General features: G+C 35.4%; 1 protein-coding gene and 1 pseudogene across 9 annotated transcripts in view; one reads left to right on the top strand and one right to left on the bottom strand.

The window, feature by feature from the left end:
- DLG2 (discs large MAGUK scaffold protein 2) overlaps positions 1-19,836 on the bottom strand; it is a 2,206,106-nt gene that overhangs the window by 1,946,848 nt on the left and 239,422 nt on the right. The gene's annotated exons all lie outside the window — the stretch shown is intronic.
- On the top strand, positions 11,520-12,540 carry LOC143643892 (YTH domain-containing family protein 3-like; annotated as a pseudogene).

The raw sequence follows: 19,836 nt of genomic DNA, 5'->3' as shown, positions 1-19,836 counted from the left end.
TGAAAAAAAAAAAGATTTAATCAGGTGTTCTCCAGAGAAGAGAGCATAAATCAGGAGGGCTACTTCAGCTCAAAATGAGGAAGAATTATTAGAGAAACCCATTCTCTCTATACTAAGGTCCATGTCACTGGGTATGTACCAAAGCAGAACAAAAGTCTATCTAAGGATCATTGTAGAGTGGATCCCTGTACTGGATTCAGTTACATAGACAAAATTCCTTTCCAATTCAAAGATCCTATGGTCTTCTTTTTAACACAATTTTCTTCAGTTTTCAAATAATCAAATTGTTCATAAAGAAAGGATTTTAAAAATCAGTATAGTGGGGTGGTTCAGTGGCAGAATACTTACCTTCCATGAGGGAGACCTGGATTTGATTCCTGGACTATGCACCCACACACAAAAAAATTAGTATAGTGTAGTAATTGTGAGTATGGATTGTGAAATCTGAAAGATATATTCTGCTATTTGAGAGGTATATAACCTTGTGCAAGCTATTTAACCTTTCCAAATTTCTACTTCCTTACCTGTAGAATAGAGATATTAGGACATTAAGATTTAGTTATTTTAGGATCACATGACATTTTATATGTAAAGGGCTTGTTGTAGTTTGTTAAAGCTGCTAGAATGCAATAAACCAGAAACAGAATGCTTTTAAAAAGGGAATTTATTAAGTTGTAAGTTTACACTTCTAAGGCCATGAAAACATCCAAATAAAGGCACTAACAAGAAGTTACCTTCACTCAAGGAAGGCTGATACCATCTGGAACACCTCTGACAGCTGGGAAGGCACGTGGCTGGGATCTGCTGGGGTCTCTGGCTTCTGAACACCTCTCTCAGCTGGGAAGGCACAGGTAACATCTGCTAGCTTTCTCTCCTCATTTCATAAGGTTTCCCTGGGGGCATTTTCCTTCTGCATCTCCAAAGATCTCTGGCTGTGTGGGTTCTGTCAGCACTCAAGCTTTTTCCAAAATGGTTCCCTTTTAAAGGACTCCAGTTAGCAGCCCCACCTTGAACGGATGTGTTCCATGGGGACATATCTCAATGGAAATCAACTAATCAAAAGTTACCACCCACAAATGGGTAGGTCACATTTCCATGAAAACAATCAAAAAGATCCCACCCAGCAATACTGAATGAGGATTAAAGAACATGGCTTTTCTAGGGAGCATGACAGTTTCAAACCAGCACAGGGCTTAACACAGTGCCCTGTAAACAGACAGTACATGATAAGTGTTGTTATTAATTAGGTCTTAGCATCACTACTACTATCCCATGACCCAGCCCATCCTCCTCATTGCTATACGAGTCTCATTCTAGCTTAGAATCAGTCAGGGCTGCCACATCCTGAGGAATGCAGTCCAAACTGCTTGGGTAACACAGTCTCTGGAACTTTACCTTTGTGTCGCCCACCTTGCTACAAAGGATGCCCCTGCCAAACTGCTTGAAGTTCTAAATCACTAGGTTGTTTCAAGCTCTGCTCACACCGCCAACTTTACCTGAAACATCCTTTATCCTGAAATATCCTCCCAAGCTAAGAGTGACATATCTTTCAAAATTCTCTTCTTAAGATACCCTCCCCAATAAAATCTCCCCCCTAGAAGCCAAGATTCATGCCAGACCCCAAAGCCCAGATCCTCTCATTTTTAGTCCACTAACTTTTCTTTACAGAACATTCAAGTTAGCAAACAAATAAAATAATTGACAAATGAAAAATAAAAACTGATTCTGAGTTTATTTTATTGATACAGAGTATCTCATTCTGACACTCTGAGCATATCAAGGACAGAAATAAAATTGAGGAGCAGCACTTCTTAAAAGCCAAGTGTTCTCACCTGACAAATTACTAAGCACACTGCAAAAATACCACTAATCTGAAGGGGCTAAAGTTAGAGCTGATTTAATGATAGGAATAGTCACAAAGCTTACACTATCACAAAAGACACCAAATTTCAGAGGTAACTAAACTGAATCCTAAAACAATTAATAAGCAAAAAAAAAAAAAAAATCATGAATTTTACAGCAGTGGGTTAAGGAGTTCTTAGATAGCATAAAATTACCCAGACAATTCAGATTTCAGAACAGCCAAACAAGAAGTAATACCATGATGATATTCTTTGGGTTCAAATTCATCTATTGATTAAACGCAATGTTCCATGGAGAAGAAAGGCAGGAAATGTGAAAACTGCCTCTTGATGTAATCTTTTATAAATTTCCCAGGAGTTATTCTCCTATTAAGGAAGTTATCTAAGAGATAAAATTAAAAAGGCAAGTGCAAAGGCAAAGAAGATTGAGTAAATATAGGAAGAATTTTAGGGAGACAATTCTCTAAAATTCAAAATAGGAGTGAAGATTTCCTCTGCATGTGGAGACACATCTATGGTTAAACATGTTTTATAATACTGCTAAGTAACTTAGATATTTGTTTTTTGCTAGGTAATATACAGCCATCCATCTAGCTAAAATTCCAGATTAGCACAGTGCCTGGCATGTTGTAGATACTTGAAGTTTGAAGATAAACAAAAGAATGGATCAATCTAATCCAGAAAGCTCACTATTGATGGTACTTGAACTAAAAAAAAAATCTTTTAAATATCAACCAGGTACCAGACACCATGCTATGATCTAGTCATGTGGAACAATTTTTAAGTGCCTTGATATTTTAATGTGCATAAGATGTGGAAATGCTCATTCATTCTTTTCATACAGGGTTGTCAGAATATAACAATAGCAATTGAAGATAAATTCAGAGCCCTTCTTACCATGAAATACAGAGAAATTATAGTTTGTATATTACAAGTTGACAGCATCGTTTTTCAAATGGTTTGCAGGATGATTAGTTTGCAAGATTAAAATAAATCTAGTCCCTTCTGATTTTGAAACAGTTGTCATGTTCCCTATTTTTAATAGATTTTCCAGCTAGCAGATATAATTATATTAGCACTTCTTTCTAAGGACCAAAGTTTAATAGATGAACTGATTTATAACAAGATTCTTTCATTTATTCAATAAATAAACACCTTGGTTGGAGTCTCAGTTAAGCCACTTTCTCCAAAACTCTACTTAACAGAAAATTATGATGAGGTTCTGTTCTTAGTAAGAAAAATTACTAACCCCTAAAAATGTATATGTCAGTATCAGTAATCATAAAGATGTCATTAGGATGGTGTAGGAGACACTATAAATACTCCAACCATAGCCCCTCAGGCTTCATCATTATGGTGCAAGACAGACTTAAGGCTTTAACGGGGCCTAAAGGCCACTCACTCTGCCAGTGTTCACCGCAGGCTGGCAATACTAGAGAATGACTGAGTACTGCCCTCCTGCCCACTTGTCCAACACAGGAGTAGCCCTTAACAGTGACGGTGATTGGTGGAAGAACACCCTTGTTCCTCTGTCGCTGAGTGGGGCAGAGATTAACAAGGCTGGCTGGTTCTACTGAGTACTAGAGTCCCCCAGTGAAAATAAGTTAGTTTCTTGATAATGCACAATTTGTTGGCTACCTTCTTGTCTTAATTCCTCACTGCCCTTCTGGTTTTCCTGGGATCATCTCCCAAATAAACCACATAAACTGTTATCTTATCTTAGGAGCTCTTCTAGGGAAACATAAACCTGATAGAATTATTAGACCCATGCAATATTCATTATTATTTCACCACACTTTTACAAATACTATTTCCATCCCCACCTAACTCCCTTCTATTTCACTCCCCTACACTTCTCATAACTATGTGCTGTGTGACTTCTGTTTCTTCTTTGCAAAAAAAAATAAATGTCTAAAATTAGTAACAAAAATTTTACTCTAGAGCATTATTAGGTAAGACTAATATGAGAATGAGAAGTCATGAGTTTGAATGGGGCATTAGAAACAGGGGAAACTTAAGCCCAAAGTCCAATTTCAGTCATTTAATGGCTTAATGGTATCCTATTAAATGGACATAACATAATCTGTAAATGAATATATTGCTGCTGAGCATGTGGGTTGCATTTAATACTCTACTATTATAAATAATAATGAAATTAGCATTTTTATGAATAAAATGTTTGTCCTCATCTCAGATGATTTTCTTAGATAAATTCTTAAGACTATTTTCTCCATAAGGGAGTTTAAGTATTTTTAATCTTTTGTTTTGTACATAACCAAAATTAGTGGAATTTACTTTCATTCTCACCAAAAGGGAATATGTTACTGTTTTAACATATTTTCATCAATACTGAGTATTATTATTTTTACAATCGTTTTTAAAAACACTCATTATTTAATTTATAGTCCCTGAACTTTTTCAATCTATTTATCATCCATTAGCAAGTACATCTTGGTGAATTGTTCAAGATTTTATCTCAATTGTTTATTAGTGTGGTATTCTTTTTTCTCATTGAATCATTATTCACACTTTTTATAGTCTATTCTTCAAAGCTTTATTTAAATATAATGTTACCTGAAAATATTCATGCCTTGTTACCAACTTTAATGGTGAAACGCTTAGTGTTAACAACTTCTTGAACTATGATATAGACTTTGATTTTAGATAGAGTTTTTTAAAATATTGCAAGGTAGCACATTATTTATTTAGTTTAAAAACATGATATGGGATTTCTTTGTTTCGCTTTGTTTTATTATCAGAAATGAATGTTCAAATGTTTTGGGGACAGTTTGGCATGCTTGAAGGCAGATTTCATGTATTTAAATCCTAACTCATCACTTAGTGGTTGGATGATATTGAGGAACTTACTTAAATTTTCTCTACCTCAATTTTCTTATCCATAAAATGGGTATAACTGCAATAATACAAACATCATATGGTTATAGGGAGGATAAGTTCATTCATTTAGAGTGTTTAAAGTAATGCCTGGCACACAATAAGCACTTGATAAATATTAGCCAATAATAAATAATATAGCATAATTATTGGTATCTACAGAGAAGCAATCTAGCAGAGCTGTCTAATATTACAAGGCCTTCCTAAGTTCATATCTTAACTCTGGCAGAATTTGCAAATACAATTCGCTAAGTCTTACTGTTTCAGTTTTTCCCGTCTAATATAAAGATAATATTATGTCCCTTGTGGAATTTTTACCTAACTGAACATATGTGTATGTCAAGTACCTAAAATAATACCTAAAATATAGCTCACTACAGTTTCAAATGAATGTTAGCAATTATTATCTCCTGAAGAGGTATCTCTTATTTTCTTTGAAATATTGGTAACATATTTTAGTCATATTTTTCCTAATAGTAGTCCCCAAAGCAATTCTAGAATAAATTAAGGTTTTTCATTTATATTCATAAATGAAATTAATCTATATTTTCTTCTGTTAGTGTTATCAGTATTCAGTTTTGATATCAGGATTGTTTCTTTCTTAAAATGTGTAAGGTTTCCAGCTATTTAAGTTTGGAAGTGGGTAGCTAGCATTTGGAAGTGGGTAGTTAGCATTTGACTTACCTGTCTTTCAAAGTTGAAAAGTATTTGACTTCAAACCTACCTGAATTTATTTCTTGAATTGAAGATAATTCTTTAGCACAATTTAATAAATCCAAGGTTATGAGTTGTTTTAATTTTCTCATTGTTAAAGTCTTTGAAAGTTTAAAAACCTACATGAATTTCTTTCCTGACCTGAAAATAATTCAGTAGAAAATTTAATAATTCCAAGGTTATGAGTTGTTTTAATCTTGTCATTGTTAAAGCAAATACCATGTAATGGGTTGGCTTAAACACAGGAACTTATTGGCTCATGGTTTTGAGGCTAAGAGGGGTACAAAGTGTCAAGGTGTCATCAAGGCAATGCTTCCTCCCAGAAGATTGTGGCATTCTGGGACTGACAGCCAGAGATTCTTGGTCCTTGGCTTTTCTGTCACATGGCAATGCACATGGTAGCCTCTCCTGGCTTCTCCCTTCTCTTCCAGGTTCCATGGATATTCAGCTTCTGGCTACTTCCTCTGGCTTTCTCTATTTCTGTGACATTCCTTATAAAGCCTTCAGTAATAAGATTACATCCTGGGCCACGGTGGCTCAGCAGGCAAGAACGCTTGCCTGGAATGCCAGAGGACCCAGGTTCGCTTCCCGGTGCCTGCCCATGTATTAAAAAAAAAAAAAAAAAAAGATTACATCCTCACCCTAAGTTACATCCCTCCCCAAAGGCAGCCAGCATCCAATGTTTGGTCACTTGGAGAGAACCAAGGTCTGACCCCCTTACTTCAATTCAGGACAACTCTGAAAGGCCACCCCAGCTCCAAAGCTTCCATGGATCAGCTGAGGACTTGCTGTAACTACATAGTAATAAAACTCAGCCCTCTTACCCAATCCAGCATCCTCACTCCCTCACAGGTACTGAGAATACTTCCAATAAACTTCCAAGATGTGAATTCTCCATCTCAAAAGACAGCTGGTACAAGGAATGGCCTGAATAAAGGAGACTTTAAAATGAAATTTTTGAGCTGCAGTACCCACCGGCCAGCTGGCAATGAGAATGCCATCACTTGTGGTGGATGGAGTACTGACAATCCTTGGCATGTTGTAATAAGGCAACTGTTAAAACTTTCACCCATGGTGAACTAGGATGAAAACTTTTAAAAAGGAATTTATTGGAATATATACTATCTCAGTCATACAAGAGATTCAGGAGAAATTATTATTATTATAAGGAGAATAGATTTAAATAGATGTTGCCCAGCAATAGAGAAAGACAATGAAAGGCTAATGGTGATTAATCTTCAATTTAAAACAAAGTATGAAAGTCAAAAGAACTCCTCAGCAGTATACAAAAACACCCTCATCTGCAGTCAGAGGCAGAAAAAGTTGAGATTCAAGCCTAGTATGTAATTATAAAGATAGAAGAGTTCCAGAGAAGGTTGAATCGTCAATCCTAGCAGGTTTGCAGTGCCATGGTCAAGGCCATGACTAGAAAGGACTGGAACCCACAAACTTAGGATGGGGACATCTAGATTGAATCATTCAAAAACCTTGAACTCCCTGGTCCTCCTGATCCTGTTGTACCAATACATCCCTGCTAAAAACTATTTCTCTGCTGGGAGATCATGCAAAAGCCTCTGACCTGCATGATCACATGGACCTCACCCCTGGGGCTCTGTCTGCCTCTCCTGGTCATCAGACCAATAAGTTGAGTCAAGTGACACATAATGTGGTTGGAAGAATGCTGATTCAGTTAAGGAGAAAACAGACTATAATATAGGCATGGGATCTGGGAGTGTATAAGACTAGATCCTTAGGATTGTAGATTAAGGGAGTCAGATTATAAAGCGAGGTAAGGGAGAGTTTATTGATACTACTATCCCATGATACAGAATGTATCACCCAAGCAAAGACTTTGGGAGACGTTGCTAACACACAATTAGGACGTGTCTTAGAAGATTGGAGAAAGTGATAGATCACTTTCACAGGACTTCTGTGGCAGGATGGCAATATAATATCAAAGATCTCAGAGAATTTCTAGTACCAGCCAAGATGGAACACTGGTATCTGAGTTGCCTTCTCATCACACACAACTATAAAATAAAAAAATTTTAAAGTAGCTGTTTTCATACATTGATCAGCAAGAAACCTAGAACTACGATCCTTTGAGGAAAAAAAGAAAATGAACAGTAAGCACCACAATCATTCAGTTTCTGACTGGTGACACTTTTCTTCCTAGAGCACAGGAAGGTGGTAATCTTGTGAACAGTGGAAACCAAGCTCGGAGCCATAGGTCACTGAAGTGGCTGGAATTTGCAGGACAGGGTACAGAAAACTAGGGAGTTCCTTAGAAGGGACTACAAAATCTTCACAGAAGTTCATCATGGGCCTTTAGCTAATAGTTGGGCTGTACATTCACAAGTTGAGACTCTGCAGTGACTAGCAGAGAGCAGCTACTGTAGGAATGAATAGAAATACCAGAGGCAATGATATTGACAGACCCTAGAATATCCATCTAAGCCAAAGTAAAGGAAGCTCACTAGGCACTTTGAGCATTCATTTGCACACCAGAAAGGCCCTGCCTTCAGAGTAAGGATCATGTCCTAAAATAAAAACCTTGTCTAGGACTAAGGTCAAAACTAAAATATTCAGACTCTAATAAAAAATAAAACTAACCCTGATGACATCTAAAGGATTGACCAGTAATTTAAATTCCAACCAGAACAAAACTCAATACATTTTAAAGGACAACTACATATCCAGATTCTTTAAAATGTGCCTTCCACAGTATCTACCATATGTCAAAAATATAATGTATGTGCAAAAAAAGGTAGAAAAATGCTAACTGAAAAAAAATTAAAAACTATAAACAAACTTCAAAATGACCCATATGTTGAAATTAGCTGATAAGGACTGTAAAGATGTTATTTCAGTTATGTTTAAAGTCTAAAAGGAAAAGATGACTTTACTGAATGAACAGGTAGGCAAATGTACACGGAAAGGAAAGCTATAAAAACTCTAGAACTGAATAATACAGTACTTGAAAAGAAAATTCACTGGATGAGCTTAGCATATAGGAGGCAGCAGAAAAATAGATCATTTGAAAAATGTTTGATAGAAATTATCCCATCTAAAGAACAAAGGAAAAAAGTGAAAAAAATTAACAGAACCTTAGTAACCTGAGGGATAATATCAAGTGATCTAGTATATATGAATTTGAAGGACCCAAAGGCTAAGACAGGGAAGATATCATCCCATCAGCTAAGCTATCTGGATGAGTATAGGTATAGGCCAAGGAAAAGGGAATCTAGAAAGGTCAAATCTAGAAAAGGCAGAGTCTAGAAAAGGGTGGTGATGAATATCAATTGCAGCTCCAACACCAGCAGTAATGGTAGGGGTATAATCTTTTCCATACAAATATTTAACTTCATATGAAGTTAACAATTTAACCAATTGTTTCAGCAACATTTCCTGAAATGATTTTACCTTCCCTTGTGAATTGCCTTCACCTTGACAAAAATCAACTGCCCATATGCGTGTGAATCTATTTCTGGATTCTCTATTATGTTCCACTGATTTATTTTCTATCTTTATGCCAAAACCACATTATCATGATTATTATATCTTAATAATTGTTTTTGACATCAGGTATAAAAGTTCTTCAGCTAATTCCCAAATGTTGTTTGGACTATTCTAGGTTCATTCCTTTTTCATATAAATTTTAGAATCAAATTTCTATTTCTATAGAAATAGCCTGATGAAAAACATATCAAATCAATATCCTAGAGGAGCTATTCTGAGAACAGGTAAATGTATTATACAAAACAAATGAACCTGAATGGGCAAAGGTTGGATTGTAGTAGATTTTGTAGTTTACTGCCTAAATTTGACTTCAGAATTTAGGCACTCAGAAATGTTGGCTCTTGATGGCTCATGACTGAGCAACTAGAGGCAGCCAATTGGAAACAATTCTGAAAGTCCTTCCCAGCCCTTGACCTGCTTATGGAAACAAATGAACATCACATTGCAGTTCAACTTCTTCCTCTACCCAGCCCCACCTTCCTTTACTTTTTCACAGGTTCTCCCAATTACTTCCTGCATGCAAATATCTATTTCAGTCCATTACCCAACAAACCCAATCTAAAATACTTCTCTATAGTCTATTTTTTCACACAAAAATCAGAAAGATCCCTTAAAATATTAATCAGGGAGAAGGCTGTGGAAAGATGGCAGAGCATCCAGGAATCAGTTCTATCACCTCGGTCAAAAGCTCAGGCAAAAGCTGCAGAAGAATCTTAAAAGATTCTTCAAAATTAAGGAAAACAGTTAAAGGACTGCATTTACTGGGCAAGTGCCAAATCAAGAAAATATAGTTTCAAAGAGCTACAGGAGAAGCTGGCACCCTTGCTGACCCCTCCCTCATTCCCTTCCCAGTGGAAAGTGGACCAAGCGAGAGCATAGCTACCTTTGTGGGTCCCTAACCTTCCTCCAGATGGCAAAAACTGACATAGGAAACTCCTCTCAAGCTTGCCCCACATGCCCAGAATTTGCCCTCCAGGCAAAAAAAAAAGTTTAGGTCAGCTAAAGCACTGTAAGAAACAAAAAAGGTGGGCCTACCAAGGCAAAGGCTTACCTGCTTTAATTCCTGAGAAAGAGTGCCAAAGAAAGGGAGGAGATCTGTTTCTTAGTGAGTAGAGGGAACATTCAAACTCCTATAAACAGGGGAAATCCTAAAGCCAATATCAAGCACAAGACCAGGACAAGACACAGGTTTAGAAAAAGAAAGAGGACTCTGCCCTTTGCATTCACCTTGAGCTAATCTTCTTGATAGGAGGGTAAACTCTGAGCACCAGGCAATAGAAAGACAATTCGCAGACTGTAAACATTGTTTTTTTTGCATTAGTTTGACTGGTTTTGTTAGCTCCTGGCACAAAAGAAAACCTCTGTGATATCACTAACTGGATACAATTCAAAAAAGACACAGTATAAGGACTAAATCCCATTGTTAACATTTTAAAATATTAACATGCACAGTGTGCAACAAAAGATTACAGGACAAACACAGAAACAGGAAATGATGGTCTAGCCAAAGAAAGAGGATAAAAATCAATAAAACATCAACAAAGACCAGACTGTGAATACACCAGACAAAGACTTCTAAAAATTATCTTTGATATGTTCAAGGAGATGAAAGAAATACAAAGAACTAAAGGATATCAGGAAGAAAAATGAATGAACGATATGAGAATCTCAAGGGAGAGAAATTTTTAAAAGGAACCAAACAGCTAAAGTTAAAGATTACAATAACTGAAATAAAAAATTCCTGGGAGGGTTTCAACAAGCAGATTGGAGCCGGCAGAAGCAAGAATCAGTGAACTCAAAAATAAGACAATTGAAATGAGTCAGGCTGAGGACTAGAAAGAAAACAAAGAATTAGAGAAAGGAAAATAGCTAAGAGGCATATGAGACACCAACAAGCATACCAATATATGCATTATGGAAGCCCAAGAAGAAGAAAAAAGAGAGAAGGGGGCAGAAGGAATAGTCAATTAAAAATGAAAGACAACCTCCCAAACTTAGCAAAAGACATGAATATGCACATCCAAGAAGACCAACACAAAATAGGATAAATTTGAAGAGAAATATGCATAAACACATAGTAGTCAAACTCTCAAAATACTATAAGTGATGAGACAAAACAACTGCCAAACAAGAATTTTATTTTCAACAAAGCTTTCTTTAAAAAATGAGGGAACGATTAAGGCATTCCCAGAAAAACAGAAGCTGAGGGGTTTCATTACCAGAGATCTACCATGCAAGCAATTCTAGAGGGTGTTCTGCAGACTTAAAGGAAAGGACACTTGACAGTGGCTCAAAGTGGCATGAAGAAATAAAGAACTCCAGCAAAGGTAACCATAAGGGTAATTATGAATGCCAGTAGGATAGTATTACAATTTTTAAATATGTAACTCTACTTCATACTTCTTATAGTTGCTAAAATGCAAATGCATAAAAGGTAATGGTAGGTTGCCACCACCAACCTTAACATAGTGCTAAAAGTACAAACAGTGCTAGAAGCACAAATTGGGGTAGTACTGCCACCTGAGCAGCATGCACCCTGGCCTGGGGGCCTGTGATGAGGTAGGCAGGTGAGGTGTCTCCAAGGAGTGGGGAAAGATTGTTCAAAGTGGCCTTAGAACACATCCTGAAAGCAGGCAATATGGGGCTGAGCCCAGGGGAGCTCTAAGGAGAGGGCTCTGAGGGAGACCTAAAGGACAAGGAAAGATTAGTACAAAACGGTTTGATTCATTGAAAAAAAATTTGTAAATGACAATGATTTTGAGCCATACTTAAGCTGCCAGAAAAATCAAAGTAACAACTATCCATCAGTGTCAGATTCATACATTACTAGTTACTATGCTCCGTCCACTGGATTTCCATATTCTCTTGGGGAAGAAGCATGGTTTATAGACAAATGAGTAATGGAGAACATCATTTTATACCAGATGGTATGTTTAGTCAATCTGAAGCATTAGGAAATATCCCTCCATTTTTTGGTCAACATGGATCTAACTTTTTTTCCTGGTAATGCTGATTTCTCTATGTGAGGTTCAAGTGGTTATCAGGACAATCAATACAAAGTTCTGCATACAGTAGCAGTTATGGCTATCTATGTAGTTCTTTTGGGGTAACTATTACTGATGGAAAGGCTGGATTTGGCAATGATTCTTTGAGTAAGGTGCCTTGTATTAGCAGTTTTGAGCAAGGCATGATTGGACTAAAAATTGGTGGTTATCTGACAGTAGCAGTGACAAAAACTGTAGGTGCAGCCTTGAGCAGTACAAATATAACTAGCATGGCAACCAATAGTGTGCCCTCAGTTAGGAGTGCAGCATCTAAACCAACCTCCTGAGTTGTCACTGCCAGAAAGCCTGCCAAACCTCAACCAAAACTTAAACCCAAGGGCAATGTGGGAATTAGAGGTTCTCCTGTGCCACGCCCACCTATAAAATACAATGTGAATACTGGAACTTGGTATGAAAAGGGGTTTAAGTTGGTGGTAAAGGTTCCACCAGCCCAGTCATTTCTGCCGCCACAAACTATCGAGCAGCCTCAACCATTAATTCATTAATTCACCCACCACCACTGGTGCAAAGCCAACTGCCTCAACAGTAGCCTCAGCCACCACAACCACACAGCAACTAGAACCTCAGCTACAGGCCCAGCCTAACCAAGTACAGCACCAACAGCAACAGCTTCAGAATTGCTGGGGAGTTCTGTGAAACAGGGGAGCAGGCTTCAACCAGAACAATTGAGTAGGCAGTGAAAACTTTGGTTTAAGTGTTCCTGTCAGCCCTTCACCTTCTAGGGTAGAAGTTCACCAAATAATAGAAAAGCCAAAGGCCATAAACAACTATAATCCCAAAGACTTTGACTGGTACTTGAAGATATGGGCATGTGTTTATAATCAAAAGCTATTCTGAAGACGGCATACATCACTTCATTAAGTAGTCCATCTGGTGTAGTACTGAGCATAGTAATAAGCATTTGGACACAACTTACCATTCCCTGAATGGGAAAGGCCCACTCTATTTACTTTTCAGTGTGAATGGCAGTGGGCATTTTTGTGGAGTGGCTGAGATGAATTCTGTTGTGGATTATAATGCATATACTAGTGTCTGGTGTCAGAATAAGTGGAAGGGCAAAATTGAAGTTAAATAGACATTTCTCAATGACATTCCCAGTAACCAATTACTGCATATTCATTTAGAAAACAATGACAACAAGCCTGTTTTCAATTCAAGGGACACTCAAGAGGTACCCCTAGAACAAGCTAAGAAAATGCTCAAAATAATTGCCACTTTCAAGCATACAACCTCAATCTTTGATGACTTTGCACATTATAAAAAGTTTGAAGAAGAAGAGGAAGCCATAGGTAGGGAGAGAAATAGAGACAAACAATAGCCATATGGAGATGGTCTTTTATAATTACAACACTAATGATATAGACTTGGAAATACCTAATACATCAAAAATATGTTATTAAAGCCTTTTTTTTTTCTGTTTAAGGTGACATCTTTGAACACTTTAACACAGAATTGACTCTTCTCAGTGGTTTTCATCAGTGCATCTGCCCTTATACTCTTTCAAATACACTTGAGAACTGTTATGTTCATCAAGTACTTTCTGTCCTGAAACTTTTAACAGTATCTGCTGCACAGAAGAATGATGAATGCAAGGATTCATTAACTCTTTGAATTTGTTAAATACTAACAGTTAACCATTAGAAGTTGTTCAATGATGTAAGACTCTCGCTGCTTCAACATTTTCTTTGTTGTAGTTTTTTTTTTTTTGCATGGGCAGGTACCAGGAATTGAACCCTGGTCTCCAGCATGGCAGGTGAGAATTCTGCCCACTGAGTAACCATTGCACTGCCCTACTATAGTTTTTATATTGTCTGTTTTTAGCTATTTCAGAGATTAAAAGCAAAATAACCACACAATATTTAATCCTGGAGTTCAAGTTTAAATGTTTATGCGAAAAATTATTATAGCAAAATTTTAATATGGCAAAGCTCTACTTAAGCCAAAGGAAACATAACCTGAAATTATATTGGAACATTTCCCTTGTCATTAAACTGCTGAGTATAACAGAATATTGATATGCATCTTGGTGGATTTCACCAGTTAATGCACATTCTTCTCTCATCCTTCCCCCAATTAAACGTATCCTTAAAAAAAAAAAAAAAGCATTTATCTGAGGGATTATTTTACTTGCTACCACTTTAATGAATCTCAAAATTTTGTGAAAATGTACAACAGGCTAATCAGACTTTTATGATTTTTATAACTATGTGTAAAACCTTTAATTCCTATTTCTGGTGTTTGTGAGCCTGATTGCTATCATGAAATAAAAATGTATTACTCTGGGTATTCACTAGCTAAATAAACATAGTTCTTGTTTAGCAAGCATATATTGCCCCTCAACTTTTTTTGCCAGCTTTTGCAGTGTCCTGGCATCCTTAAAATACTTTGAAAATATGGCCTTGACCCATGGTTTAAATCAGTATCGAAGTGAATGTGTTGATGTCTATTGATCAGAGCTATATAAGTGGGAATATAGCATATATCTGGGTATTCTTATAGTTTTCTTTTTAACATCTTATTTTACATCTCATTAATTACATATTTAACATCTCATTTAATATCTCATTAATTACATATCAATGTTAATTTTGTATCTTGAAACTAATTACATTTTAAAATTAAATGTCAAACACCTGTATTAACTGATTTGATGCCATATGGTTATAAAGATGATGTGCTGCCATTTATATTACTGTTCTAAAAGAAGAAAGCTATGTAGAAAGATATGTTAAAGGTTAAAATAGCAATAGTTGATTGTAATACCTTGATATTTGGCATTACTCCATTCATGTTTGTATTATGTTGAGAAATATTTTCATTTACTATGGTTTTTGATCACTTCAATTCAAAAGCTTAATGAGAGATATTTCTTTGAGGCATTCATTTATATAATTTTTGTACCATGTTTTCCCAAAATGTAAAAATATCATATTAAGTGAAAAAATTACAGTATTTGTAGATAACCATACCTACTTCACAGTTCTTTGGTAGTCCCAGTATAGTTCCATCAGTGTTTACTGAAGGTAACATCAAAATATTAATAGTATGTTACAAAATAAAATTTTTAAAAGGAAAATACACCTATTTTTTCCAGTTTAAGAGTTTAAGAAATAAGTCATGAAATCTTGTATGCATCTCTCAATTATTTATAATGAAAAGTGGCATTTTGGCAATGTTCTACATCCCTAAGATTATATATAGATAAGACACATCAAAGAAGGCTTTTGTCATTTTAGAGGTTCTATTAGAGAAAACTTTAAAGGGGTGACCTTATAGAAAGGATCTGAGTTCTCTCACTCTGAGGTTCTCTTTTTCTTGGTGCTTTATTAACAACCCTGGAGATTTTTATAAAAATAGTTCCATTATAAATGGTTTCAAACTTCTTGAATTTACATTAGGTTTCTATGTGGGAAGTGTCATGGAAGAATTCTAAAAGCAAGCTGATTGCAATAGCAGTCTCAGAAATGTCAAATGTAATTGGGTAGTCTATTCATGGTGAGAAGTACATCCTAGTGCCTTTAACCTGGATGTCTAATCTTGAGTGAAAACGGTGCAGAATTCCTTTGGGGAAAAAATGTGTTTTTTTCTTTTCAATAGGTAATTTTGTGTTTCTCATTTAAGCTTTCTCCAGAGAACCTGCCTTTCCTTCCCCCTTAGTCTATCAATATACTGCAAGATGTTTTTCCCCATTGTGAAATGATGAAAATTTCGCACAGCTAACTAAATCTTTCTTAACTGTAGGGACCATAAGAGAGAGAACCCATGCTCTACAACAGGAGACACATAATCAAGTGTTTGAGAAATCACAAATTAAGAACTGATAGGCCCAGTAAATTTCTTGCTTAATTTTTTCCCAAGTTCTGCTTTAAGTGTTTCTTATCAAAGTTATCTTTGTCTGGATATGCTATTTAGAGTGGTATTATAATTTGTATATTTAATAATAAGGGAAAAATGTAACCGAAATGAGTACTCTTTCTCTGTACATATTGGTACTTGAATTCTTTCAAAAGAAAGCCCAGCATTTTCCTAATTTCAGTACTTAATTTCTCATTTTAAGTTAAGTGATCTTTCTCATTCAAAAGCTGTGTATTCTGAATAACATGCATGGGGGTAAAGTTGACATTAAAACAGTTTGCTATTTTATGCTGTTTTAAAATGAATCAGCTAAGCCATTTAATCATTTCAAGTGCATTTTCATTCTATAGAATTTGAGAAATTTAAGAAAATTTATTCTTCATTAAGTTCTGCATATCTTTTGTTATAAATTCCTTTCTTTATTGATTCTTAACTAAAGAAAGGCTATGAGAAAGTGATTAGTTCATTTACATTCACTTGTAGCAATCACATGGGAATTTGAATTTTGTTGTGTTTGGATTTGCTCATTCCTGTGAATGATGGTTCAATTAGGTGAGATTTTCTGTTATGGTACACAAACCTACAGTTTGGCCCCCTTTAATCTTTGAGGATGTTAATAAATATTATTCATTCAATGAGAAAAGTAGGGTGCACAGGTGGTTCACCGGTAGAATGCTCACCTTCCATGAGGGAGACCTGGGTGTGATTCCTGGACCATGCACCCCCCCTCAAAAAAAAGGAAAGAAAAGTACTGATAAATCTTTGGTTTTGGAAATACAAGGTACAAATATATAATTTATAAAAGTACAAAAATGTGGGGGATTGGAGAAGTATAGGAAGACTGTGGGTATATGCTATTAAAGTTAAGTTAGTATCAAATTTATATAGCTGTTATGTATTTAGGATGTTAAATTTAATCCCATGGTAACCACAAAGAAAAAACATGAAAAATACGCCAAAAAGAAATGAGAAGACACTCCATAAGGTACAATAAAAAATCCAAATTACTATGAAAGTAGGCATTAATGGAAGAATTAAGGGGCAAAAAGTATAAGTTAAAAAGACCAAATAGGAAAATAGCAAAAGAAAGTCTTGCTTAATCAGTAGTGATGTTAAATGTAAATGGATTAAATTTTCCAGTAAAATGCAGAGAGTGGCAAAATGAATTAAAAAAAAAAAGAAGCATGGCTTAACTACATGACAGATAAATGTTTAATTCAAAGACATAAATAGTTTGAAAGTGAAAAGATGGAAAAACTTTACAATGTAAGTTGAACCCAAAATAGAGCTAGGGTAGGTATATAAATATATTAATTTTTATATTAATATATTAAATTAATTATATTAAATATATTTTACATATATTAATATGCAAAATAATTTGCATATTAATATATTATTAATATGCATGACCAGTATTAATATATTTAATGCTAATAAGTTAAAATCAAAATATACAATTTTGACTTTAAGTAAAAAATTGTTATAAGGGACAAACAGAGTCATTATAAACTGGTAAAGGGGTCAATCAAGCAAGAAGACATAACAATTATAAATATATATGATCTAACAATAGATCCACAAAATATATGAAGCAAATATTGACAGATATGAAGGGAGAAATAGGCAGTTCTACATTGATATTAGGGTACCTTAATACACCACTTACAATAATGCATAGAAATTCCAGATGGAAGATCAACAAGTAAATGGAAGGTGAATAATACTCTAAATAAACTAGACCTAACACACATATATAGAACACTTCATCCAACAGCAACAGAATACACAATCTCTAGTACACATGGATTATTCTCTAGGATTTCCCGTATGTTAGAACATAAAACAAGTCTCAAAAAATTCAAAATTATAGAAATTTTGCAATGTTTACTCTTAGACCACAGTAAAATAGGAAGCTAGAAAACAAAAACAGGGAGAAATGGAAAATTCACAAATATATGAAAATTAAACACTGTACTCTTAAACAACCACAATAAATCACAAGACAAATTAGGAAATATCTTAGTAGTATAAAAATTAAAACAAAACATACCAAACCTGATGGGATGCAGCAAAGGAAGTGCTGAAAGGAAAAATTTATAGCTCTAAATGTGCACATTAAAAAAGAAGAGAGATCTGGAGGATCTAGAAGAAGAGCAAACTAAATCCCAAGCAAGCAGAAGAAGGAAATGACTGACAGAGAAAGACCCAGACACAAATAAACAAAATCAGAAACTAAAAGGGTGACATTACTACTGACCCCATAAAAAAGGGTTATCAAAGGATTCTATGAACAATAATGCCAGCAAGTTAGACAACCTAGATGAAATGGACAAATTCATAAAACCACAAAAACTACCAACACTCACTCAGGAAGAAATAGAACATATCAGCAAACCAACTGCTAGTAGAGATTGAGTCAGTTATCAAAACTTCTCAGTAAAAAAGGCATGAACAAGATAGCTTCAAAGAGAATTTTACAAAATATTAAAGAAAAATTAACACCAATTTTGCAAAACATGGAAGAGAAAGGAATACTCCGAAACTCATTCTATGAAGCCAACATCACCCTAATAGCAAAGCCAGATAAAGATACCACAAGAAAAGAAAATTACAGACCAATAATTCTTATGAACATTGATGTTAACATTCTCATTGAAAACTGTCAAACCAATTTGAATAGGACTTTAAAAGAATTATATACTATGACCAAGTGGGATTTAGCCCAGGTATGCAAGGGCTTCACCATAAGAAAACCAATTAATGAAATACACAACATTAACCAAAAAAAGCAAAAAAAAAAAAACACATAATCATCTCAATCGATGCAGAAAAGATATTTGTCAAAATACAGCAACAATACTTGATAAAAACACTTAGAATACTAAGAATAGAAGGAAACCCCCTCAACATGATAAAGGGAATACCTAAAACACTCAAAGCTAACACCATACTTTAATGGTGAAAGACTGAAAGCTTTCCCACTAAGATCAGGAAGGAGAGAAGGATGCCCACTGTCACCACTGTCATTCAACATTGTACTGGAAGTCCCTACTAGAGCAATTAGGCAAGAAAAAGAAATAAAAAGTATCTAAATCAGAAAAGAAGAAATAAAACTTTTCTTATTTGCAGATGATATGATCCTATATAGGGAAAATCCTGAAAGATTTAGGATTTTAATAGTGTAGTAATAACAGTGTTATAATAGTGTTTGTAATAACACTACAAAGTTCCCAGAGCTAAAAAATAAATTCAGCAAGGTGGTGGAATACAAGATCCACACCAAAATATCAGTAGTGTCATAAAGTAGTGAAAAAATCCTATTCAAAAGAGTGTAAGAATGTAAGAGATTTGTTCATAGAAAATGACAAAACACTGCTAAAAGAAATTAAAGAAAATCTGAATAAGTGGAATCCATGTTCAGGATTGGAAGATTAAGATGTCAATGCTACCCAAAGAAATTTATAGATTCAACACAATCACAATCACAATTCCAATGACCTTCTTTGCAGAAATGGAAAAGTCAATCATCAAATTTATATGGAAGGGTAATGGGTCCTGAAAAGCTAAAGCCATACTGAAAGAGAAGAATGAAGTTGGAGGACTCACACTTCCCGATCTTAAACCTTACTACCAAGCCACAGTACTCAAAATAGCATGGAACTGGCACAAGGGCAGAAATATAGGCCAATGGAATAAAATTGAGAATTCGGGAATCAACCCTTACATTTATGGCCAAGTGATTTTTAACAAGGGGCAAAACCACTCAACTGGGAAGGATAGTATCTTCAACAACTGGTGCTGGGAAAACTGGATCTCCATTTTCAAAAAAGAAGGGGAAGGGGGTGCAAGTGTAGTTCTGTGGTAGAATTCTTGCCTGCCATGCAGGAGACCCAGGTTCAATTCCTGAATTGTGCACCTCCTGA

The sequence above is a fragment of the Tamandua tetradactyla genome, chromosome 8, assembly GCF_023851605.1.
Source record: "Tamandua tetradactyla isolate mTamTet1 chromosome 8, mTamTet1.pri, whole genome shotgun sequence".
Taxonomy (NCBI): Eukaryota; Metazoa; Chordata; class Mammalia; order Pilosa; family Myrmecophagidae; genus Tamandua; species Tamandua tetradactyla.
This window is presented reverse-complemented; position numbering and strand designations above follow the sequence as displayed.